Source organism: Rattus norvegicus, chromosome 4, assembly GCF_021556685.1.
Source record: "Rattus norvegicus strain SHRSP/BbbUtx chromosome 4, alternate assembly SHRSP_T2T, whole genome shotgun sequence".
NCBI classification, from domain to species: domain Eukaryota; kingdom Metazoa; phylum Chordata; class Mammalia; order Rodentia; family Muridae; genus Rattus; species Rattus norvegicus.
In genome coordinates this window covers 109,409,215-109,418,580 of record NC_141537.1, presented here as the reverse complement: position 1 = coordinate 109,418,580, position 9,366 = coordinate 109,409,215, and the positions used below count along the sequence as shown (strand labels likewise).

The 9,366-nt window shown below is 44.1% G+C and overlaps 1 long non-coding RNA gene across 1 annotated transcript; it reads right to left on the bottom strand.

The window, feature by feature from the left end:
* Positions 1 to 2,475: 2,475 nt before the first annotated feature.
* On the bottom strand, positions 2,476 to 8,721 carry LOC148006304 (uncharacterized). The gene is made up of 2 exons (XR_015686028.1): positions 8,136 to 8,721; positions 2,476 to 3,470 (listed from the first exon to the last, which is right to left on the bottom strand). It is a non-coding gene; the product is annotated as an uncharacterized LOC148006304 (long non-coding RNA).
* Positions 8,722 to 9,366: the final 645 nt, after the last annotated feature.

The following is a 9,366-nucleotide window of genomic DNA, read 5'->3' as shown; positions in this document are numbered from 1 at the left end:
AAGTGAGAAAATAAAAAAAGAAAAAGAGACCAGATAAGTTTTGTAATATTCATGTTTCAAAATATAACACTCTTTAGTTGTATTGACAACATATTCAGATACACGAAAAGAGAATTGCTCCATAGGGTTATTTTATGTGTGTTTTGAGAAAAGAACTTCTCAGGCAGAACTTATGTACATATTTTAAATTGAATCTTATTTCTCACCTCAGGTATCTCTCTACAGGTGTCAACAGCAAATCTATCAGTACCCAAATCACACACTAACCCATCGTTCCCCTGCTCATGCCGAGCAGAGTTATGAAAGAAAGGTGTTCAGACATTAGGCCCTTGAAGATCAGTGGTAGTAATAGATATAAATTTCGTATTTTCTTACCTCGTGTTCCTTTTTCTATCAGGAAACTATCAATGTAATCTTATGAATCAGTTTTTACACTGTACAAATCCAAAAGCAAACTGGAGGTATGGAAATGTCTTATATCCATATATTCTGTTGGGTGATCAGGAGGATTGCATTCAAAAACTAGTCTGATAATTGTGTCCTTTCTCAATAAATATAATTAAATGAATAAATAAATAAATTCTAAAGTACAAAATGTTTACTGATACAATTTAGAAACTTTTATTACTTACAATCAACTGAGCAATCTCAATAAATTACAATAATAACTTTTTGACGTGTTATTTAAAAAATTACATGAAGATTTGCAATGCTAAATCTTTTTCACATTCTGACATGTTGTATACTCAGATGACTGAAAAAAGACCATAGGATCGTAGTGCTTTTGTGCCACACTGACATCATAAACCAGTTTTAGTGTTGTTCAGTACATATAGTTTAGTATCCGAGTGATTCATTTCTCTGTCTCTTCACGGGTACTCTGTTCAGCATAACTCATATTGAAGCCATGCAGAAAATTTAAGACCCTCAGGACTGGGAGAATTGCTACCAATTGCTGTCTTTTGGACATCGCATGTCTATTGCACTTATGAACTTGCAATTATTTGCATAAGATCTTCACAAGACCAAGCCAACTACAATTCCAGACAATATGGTGAGGTAGTCTCTAGGTTCCACTCCTACTGAAGAACTAGTGCAATTAAATGCTGTTGGGAAAAGAAGACTAATTTTTTTTTGGAATTTTTAACATTGGTGGGGTTTCCAAGTGTCATTTGATGACCCAACATACAGAGACACTCTAATTTGTCTTAATAGATTATAGGAAAAAGGGGTTTACAGAAATTTCTCAGCAGTTAAAAGCACGTGGAGCCCTTCCAGAATATTAAAGATCAGACACAGCACCTACGTCATGCCCAGTGTCTCTCAATTTATGTTCAAGTCCAGGGATCCAATGTCTTTGGTTTGCACAGAGACCTGTACCCACATACATATACCCAGTTCAGATTCAAACACCTACACATTATTAAAAATAATAAAAACAAGTCTTTTTGCTGTATAGATTATATTTTCAAGAGCATCATGGTGTACTTACAAACTGTGCATTTATCTCTGGCACCCCAAAAGATTTCCTGTTCCATAGAATTCAAGGAATGTGGATTCTTGTGATTCCCAGGACTTTCTTTTTTAATTGGATTTATTTTTATTTATTTACATTTTAAGTGCTATCATCTTTTCCACTTTCCTGTCCATAAACTTCCTATCCCATCCCTAGCTTCTATGAGGCTGTTCCTCCTTAATTACCTACCCCTTTTGCCTTTCTGCCCTGACATTCCCATACACTGGAGCATTGAGCTTTGGCAGGACCAAGGGCTTTTATTCTTATTTGTGCCCAACAAGGCCATCCTCTGCTATATATGCAGCTGATGCCATGTGTCTGTCCGTTTGTACTCTTTGGATGGTGGTTTAGTGCTTGGGAGCTCTGCGGGAGATGGCATGACAATGGGAAGGAAACAAGTTTTGTGGAAGAGAAAAGGTGTTAGAGGCAGGAAATTGTTGTGGTTTTTCCTGAAGTTATCTGTATTTTGATGCTAATTCCACTGCCCCTAGGACAGCTGCTTAGTCACCTACTCAGAACTCAGGTGACTTCACCAGAACCACCTCCCCATTGAATTTGTAACATACTGGTGAGGGGCAGGTACAGAATAGAAGGAGGCCTGTTATTGGAGGAGAAGGAAGGATGGGCGGGAGAGAAGTTTGAAGGAAGAGGAAGAGACGAGAGAGAAAGGAAGAGACCGGAGGGCGAGATGGGCAGAGAAGCTGTGGCAGGACAAGATGGCAGGTGATGTTAAGATTCTGCTCTGTGTATCTACAGGTTGTTATTAATGTTCTCAAGGGATGGATGGTACCGGGCTTTGTATGTTTAAGTAGGCAATTATATCTTACCAATTGGGTCAAAGATTATTGTGCTGTGTATTCTTTTATGTGAGGGTTTTGAAAGACCCCCGAAGGGAGCCCCCCACTCAAGTCTCGGGAAAGACGCGCACCCAGTAGGACACAGACACCGACCTGCTGTAATCACACGAGGAAGATTTATTGTGAGCGAGATGAAACGAGAGCTCAGGCCAGCATGCTGGGGTCGAGACTCATACGCCACACAGGGAGTAGAGGAGTTCGACCCCGACCTGAATTTTCACAGAGCTTATAAAGGAAAAAAACCACAAACCAGGGGGATCAAGAGGGAGGGAGGAGGGGAATTCCAAAACCATAAACTGCCCATACATCTAGGCCATATGCTAGCCACGTGCAACACTAGGCAACACACCCAGGACTTTGCGACATTTTACAGGGCCATTGGACCATTGTGGCCGGAGGCTATGGGTCATTGTGGCTGTTCCAGGAAACCTTTCATGCAAGAATGTTCCGGGAACCATTGCACAGCAAGGGAGGGGCGAAAAGTTCATGTTCTCACAGACCCTACCTCTTCTTTTTGGGTAGCTAGGCGGCTTATTATTAATTTTTAATCCTTCATTCCCCACTTCTTCTTTTTTTGTTAATAGTTCTAATCCTAGAACTTCATGGAGAACTCAGCTTCATCTAGCATAACAGCTTGGTATTGTAGTTTTAACATGAGGATTCTAACCTGGACACTATCCAAGCCTATCCACCAAGGTCATGACTAGCTTTTAGAACTTCTAAGCTTATACGGACTGTGATCCCTGAGGCACAGTCCCAAGAAGTGTTAAGAGTACTAACATATGCAATGTTACATCATTTGTAATGGAAATCAAGCCTATCCCACACCTATCTTGATAGAACCCAGGACAAACATGACTGAATTTCCCTCTAGGTCCCAGCTCTCAGCCCCAACAGCTAGTACACGGCTGGTGAGGGCTGAGAATTGACAGCTGTCAGGGTGGTCAGCAGCACCAGGTACGGTCCTTTCCAGCGAGGCTCGAGTGTCTGGACTCAGTGCAACCTGGAACTGATGGGATGTCTCAGGGGTCTCCGGGGCATAGGCTGCTGTCAGCTGTGAGCAGATTTCTTTCTGTATCACCTGTAGGTCTTTTAGCCTGGCACACAAATCATTATTACTATGGCACTATGGTTCAGTAACATCATCTAATACAGTCAGGGGGGCTGAGGCCCCATATAAGATCTCAAAGGGGGTAAGGCTGAATCTGGAAGGGGTATTTCTTGCTCTGAAGAGAGCAAGAGGGAAGGAGTGTCACCCAGTCTGTGCCAGTCTCCATGGTTAATTTGGTCAGGGTCTCTTTTAGAGTTCTATTTATTTACCCTACCTGTCCTGAACTTTGAGGTCTGTAAATACAATGTAATTTCCAATTGACCTCTAAATACTTGGCCACACCCTGGCTTACCTTGGCAACGAAAGTAGGGCCATTGTCTGACCAGATTAACTTGGGCATTCCAAATCGGAGGAAGATTTCTTCCAGTATCTTCTTGATGATTGCAGAGGCCGTCTCTTGTTTGGTGAGAAAAGCTTCTATCTATTCCTGAAAAAGTATCTACAAGCACTAGGAGATACTTGTGATTATATTTTTCTGGTTTTATCTCAGTGAAGTTCACTTCGACTTTTCACCAAACTCTCTAGGTCTCTTTGCCCTGTTTGCTTGCTAAGCATTCACTTATTGACATACCTTATACTTTCTACTGTCTCTCTGGCTAAAATCTTAAAGTCTATTACATACACTTAACTACTTGGACAAATTTTTTATCTCCTAAATGAGTCCATTTCTGTATTTGGCAAAGTGAGTCTTTTCTTTGTTCTCTGGGGAGTATAGCTTTCCCCTCAAGTGTGCCATTGTCTTTTTTTTTTTTTTTTTTCGTTTAAGCAATTTGGGCCTTTTCTTCTGTTTTACATTCTAAGTGAGGCCATCCCTTAGTCCGATCCTAGTTCTCAGTGGCTGTCTCTTGCAGGCCTTCAACCAGGATAGGCTCCTGCATAGCCATTTCCTGAGCCACTTTATCTGCTTTGTTATTGCCCCATGTCACTGAATCTCTTCCCTCCTGATATCCTGAGCAATGAATAGTACTCACAGTTGTTGGCTTCATCAGGACATCCAAGAGATGGCAAAGGCATCTGCGGCACTGATGTACTGGGGGGTTGAGGTTCAGCCATCCTAGATGACATTGTGTTGTCCACCATGGCAGCACCCACTTGTCTCTGACCTTCATTCATGAAGAGAACTGTTCCCGTCTGTGGACAAGGTAGCCTCGGCTTTCAGCAGGGGTCAATCAGCCAGTCGCAGAGGTCTTTCCTCCACCCATGGGCTTCTGCCAGTACTTGACACTCGTGCTGTGGTGGCTCCAGGTCCGGATTGGGCAGCAAGGTGACCAGATTGTCCCCAACCGGTGGAGAATCTAGTCCATGGCAGCTGACCAGTGGTCCCATCTTTTGGGACACTCTATTCAAAGGCAGAACATCAGCCACTCTATCACAGTTTAAGTCCTGGATTGGGTGATAATTGTTAGTGCCCGGCTGGCAGGAGTGATGTGTTCCAAGTAGAACAGCGCTAAGCCATTCGTCTCCCAGCATCAGGTACTGGTGCACTGAGACAGGTCTTAAGCTCCGCATACACAGTCTGTAGATATGCATACACATGGCCTCACCCAGCCATTTCAGCCCACGCAAGCCATTTTGGAGAGCAATTTTCTCATGAGCAAGGGATAGGGGCAGTCAGGGATGACTATGAACTAGTGGGTTACCCGGCCCACGCCAAGGTCCACTGTTCTTCAGGCAGTCCATAAGTATTGTTTGTTGCCAGTAGGCCCCTGTACCCAAGGTCTTTGGATATTGGCCCACTGGAGGGGGGCATAGGAGCACAGAGCATTGGGTCCCTGCATCCACACTTCCCTTCTATCTCTGTACATAGCCAGCACTCTAGGACCAAGAGGCTCTCCAGTGTCCCCTCTTGTTCTTTCTGGGGCAGTCCCTGACCCAGTGTCTTTTTTTTTTCTTTGCATTAGGCACACTGATCTTTAGCCAGGAATTCTCTTCTGTTGCCAGGTACTGTCTTCCTAGGTTCCCTAACTACTGTGGCCAGTATATGTTCCTCTCTTGTCTTTTATCTCTCTTTAGCTCTCTAGCTTCCTCTTCTTTTAGTCTCTTTTCTTCCCTAGCTTCCTGCACTCTTTACCTCTTTCTTTCTTTCTTTCTTTCTTTTTTTTTCTGTCTCTCTGCATCTTCTTCTACAGCTATTAGGTGCTGTCCACTTTTCTGCACAGACCCTGAACCATGCATCAACTTACAATAACTCTCTCAGCGACTTAGCTTAACCCTTCAAGTTTCTGTAACTTTCTCTTCATATCTTTTCCTTATCTTAGCCAGATTGGTGGGGCATTTTCCAGCCCCTAGGAGACCGACCCTTGGAGCCTGGGGGCAGACCTGGCACTCCCTACCTTCAGGCGTCTGAAGAGAGCAGGCAGAAGTGAGGGCCTTCTATCCGTGTCTGGAACATTTTTTTCTGGTCTCCAGTAGGATTCCGTCTTTCATCGGTGGTAAAGAAGACCTGTAACAGTTACTAACAAGCATATCAAATGGGATGGTGAGAAAACAAGAGAATCTTGAGAATAGAGTCTACCGAAGAGGGCAAACAGCATTTAGTCACACAGCTAAACCAGGAGGCCTTTCTTGGAACAAAAAGGCCATTGTCAGTGTCAGCTCCATGGCTTTGCCTCTCAAGAGAACCAGCCTCCAAATGACACTAGGCTTCTAGTAACAACTAATAACAAAAGGATGGAGAGATGGTTAGAACCTGGGTGCTAGATGCCAGGGGGCTGATAAAAGAATTGTAACCAGTTCACCTGGGGCTATCAGGACCTCAGTAGTAGCCCTTTACCAAACTGTCTCACTGGGTTTAAAGGCCCATGGAAAAGAAAACATTAATCCTGACCTTGGCTACCTCCAAGTAATTTAGTGCTGGAGACTGACTCCTCCCTTGGAATAAAGACAGCAGATAAGGCAGGCTTCCTTAAAGAACTTCTCTAAATGAGCACTCTCCTTCTGTGAGCAAATGTCAGAAATTCCTTTCCTGTTCTTGTTTTCCTTATAGCCCCACCTAGCTCTCAGCCTTTTTAGATTATTCTTCTGTAGCATTTCTAACACAGCCTGTCCCTTTTTTTATAGCCTATTAACAGCATTTCTGATCTTTTAGGCAGCTACGCACTAAGTGTCATACCGGCTGAAACTCCACCTTTAAGATTCTTTGCTCCCAAGCAAAATTTAAATCCTTTTCCAGCTTATCTCAGCTGTCCACCATGAGATTCCCAGAGATCGCGAACCAAGGTGTAGTAATTCACTAAGAAATCTCTCTATAGTGTTTCTTTTTACCTTAAGCCTTTTCCTTTTAAACAGCTCCTGAAGAGCCAGAAAAATTGGGTGAGACTTGAGAAGTCCCCATGCTCGCTGCAGCAGCTCCGCAGCTAATTTCGCTCCCCTCTACTGTGTGCTGCGAGCACAAGCACAGATAAAACACTATTTTAAAAATTAACTTTGGCTATCAACCAACACACCGCCACTAGAGCGGGGTCCATAAGATTAAGTTTCTTACTAAGCATTAAGGGGACCAAGTAAAACTCTTCAACGAACAAAGCAAACAGTTTCATGATTTCAAACACAGTCGTCAGTCCAAGATTTTAAACACGGTCGTCAGTCCAAATTCAAACACGAAACAAAAGTCAAAAAAAACACTGGACAATACCACAGAAAACAATCCAGACAAACAAGACCAAGACAAAGCATCCTATAACCAATTTCCACAGATGCCTGGTACCTTCAGTACGTGGCCCAAACTGCAGCTTAACCTTAGCTGCTTCTGGGATACCAAACACAGAAACAGAATACAGACAACAGACACTAACACATCTAAGCACACTTGTCCGTGCCTATACTTAAATAGGCAGCCGAACTCGACCTCCAAAGTCACAGTCAGATCTTTTTGACTGTCCGTTGCCGGGTCCTCCCGACAAAATTCGGCTCGAGGAACGTTTCTCACGCGTCCCAGAGCCAGGACCCAACAAAGGCTGACTCGTGGAACGTCTCTCACGAGTCCCAGAGCCTGCGCGATTGGGGCGTCCCCCGGTGCGCTTTCTAAAAAGGAAAAAAAGAAAGAAAAAGACTATTCGGAGTAGGAATCCTTCATCTACTCACAGGCGCCATTTCGGGGTGGGGAACCTTCTTCCACCCGTGCACAGGGCAGGAAACCTTCTTCTGCCCAGACAGTGCACTAAGACTCTCGTGCACAGGGCAGGAATCCTTCATCTGCCCAGACAGTGCACTAAGACCTTAAACCGGTACCGAAAAACACAGACTACAGGACTTAATTCACACACACTCACACACACGAGCACAAACAAAAGAGAAAAAAAAAAAAAAAACAAAACCGACGTCGACTTCGTGTCGACCAGAGGCACTGAAACTGATCGGCAGGTCGCAGACCTTGCCTAACAAACCGGTCGTCAAGGAGTAAAGTCTCCTCTGGACCTATCAGATGGGGTTCACCAGGCGTCCCTGGTCCCCCCTTGTCCTCCTGGGACATCTCCCAGGGCGAACGGACGGTGGGTACCTGGACACGTCTATCCCTATCCACCCCGCTCTCCTTCCTGGAGCGCGGTCTCACTGAGCGTCCGCAAAACCGAAACAGCGATCGCACCAGATTCCCAGACAGAACATAGACACAGACCCAGACACAGCGCTGAGATAAAACAGAGAATCTTACCTCCAAGTGGGTCTAGGACCCCTGGGTGGTCGCGCAGATCCCGGACGAGCCCCCAAATGAAAGACCCCCGAAGGGAGCCCCCCACTCAAGTCTCGGGAAAGACGCGCACCCAGTAGGACACAGACACCGACCTGCTGTAATCACACGAGGAAGATTTATTGTGAGCGAGATGAAACGAGAGCTCAGGCCAGCATGCTGGGGTCGAGACTCATATGCCACACAGGGAGTAGAGGAGTTCGACCCCGACCTGAATTTTCACAGAGCTTATAAAGGAAAAAACCACAAACCAGGGGGATCAAGAGGGAGGGAGGAGGGGAATTCCAAAACCATAAACTGCCCATACATCTAGGCCATATGCTAGCCACGTGCAACACTAGGCAACACACCCAGGACTTTGCGACATTTTACAGGGCCATTGGACCATTGTGGCCGGAGGCTATGGGTCATTGTGGCTGTTCCAGGAAACCTTTCATGCAAGAATGTTCCGGGAACCATTGCACAGCAAGGGAGGGGCGAAAAGTTCATGTTCTCACAGACCCTACCTCTTCTTTTTGGGTAGCTAGGCGGCTTATTATTAATTTTTAATCCTTCAGTTTGAGTGTAGGAAAGTGTGCGGCTGGGATGTGTTTCCGCCAAGATATCTAGCAGATATCTTTGCGCACCGAGGTGCAAACCTAGCAGGGTAAAAGACAATACATTTTTTTATATTTTTACAACAAAGGAAATGAAGATGAATATGATTATATTTTGTTGTATATATACCTGAAATTCTGAGGAATAAAGAATGGGCACATGAACAAAAGAAGTGATATGAATCACTCTCAATGTGACTCTTAGGGAGCTTGGCTACAATTTTCTGTAATCTTTCCCACTGTTTATAGAATATTGTTGGTGATGCTTATCAAGATGAAGCCTATGCAATGCTAGATTCAGCAATGGCCATTGTACATAAAATCACAAACCCATCATTTTTGAGTGCCTGTGAAATTGGTTTGCTTCATTCACTAAGATGTTTTTTCTTTAACTCAGCTTAACCTCAAATATTGACATATGCTCTGTTTTCTGCTGCAGTTTGCTCAATAAAAGACTTAGTGGGAAGTCATGAAGGAACATTGTAACTCTGTTGAAATATAGCCCTGTGCACATCAGGTTTTATCTGTGTGAAGTTACATTCAGAGGAATCCATTGTTACTGCTAGCAACTGCTTCTTATTAACTATCTAAATGGTATT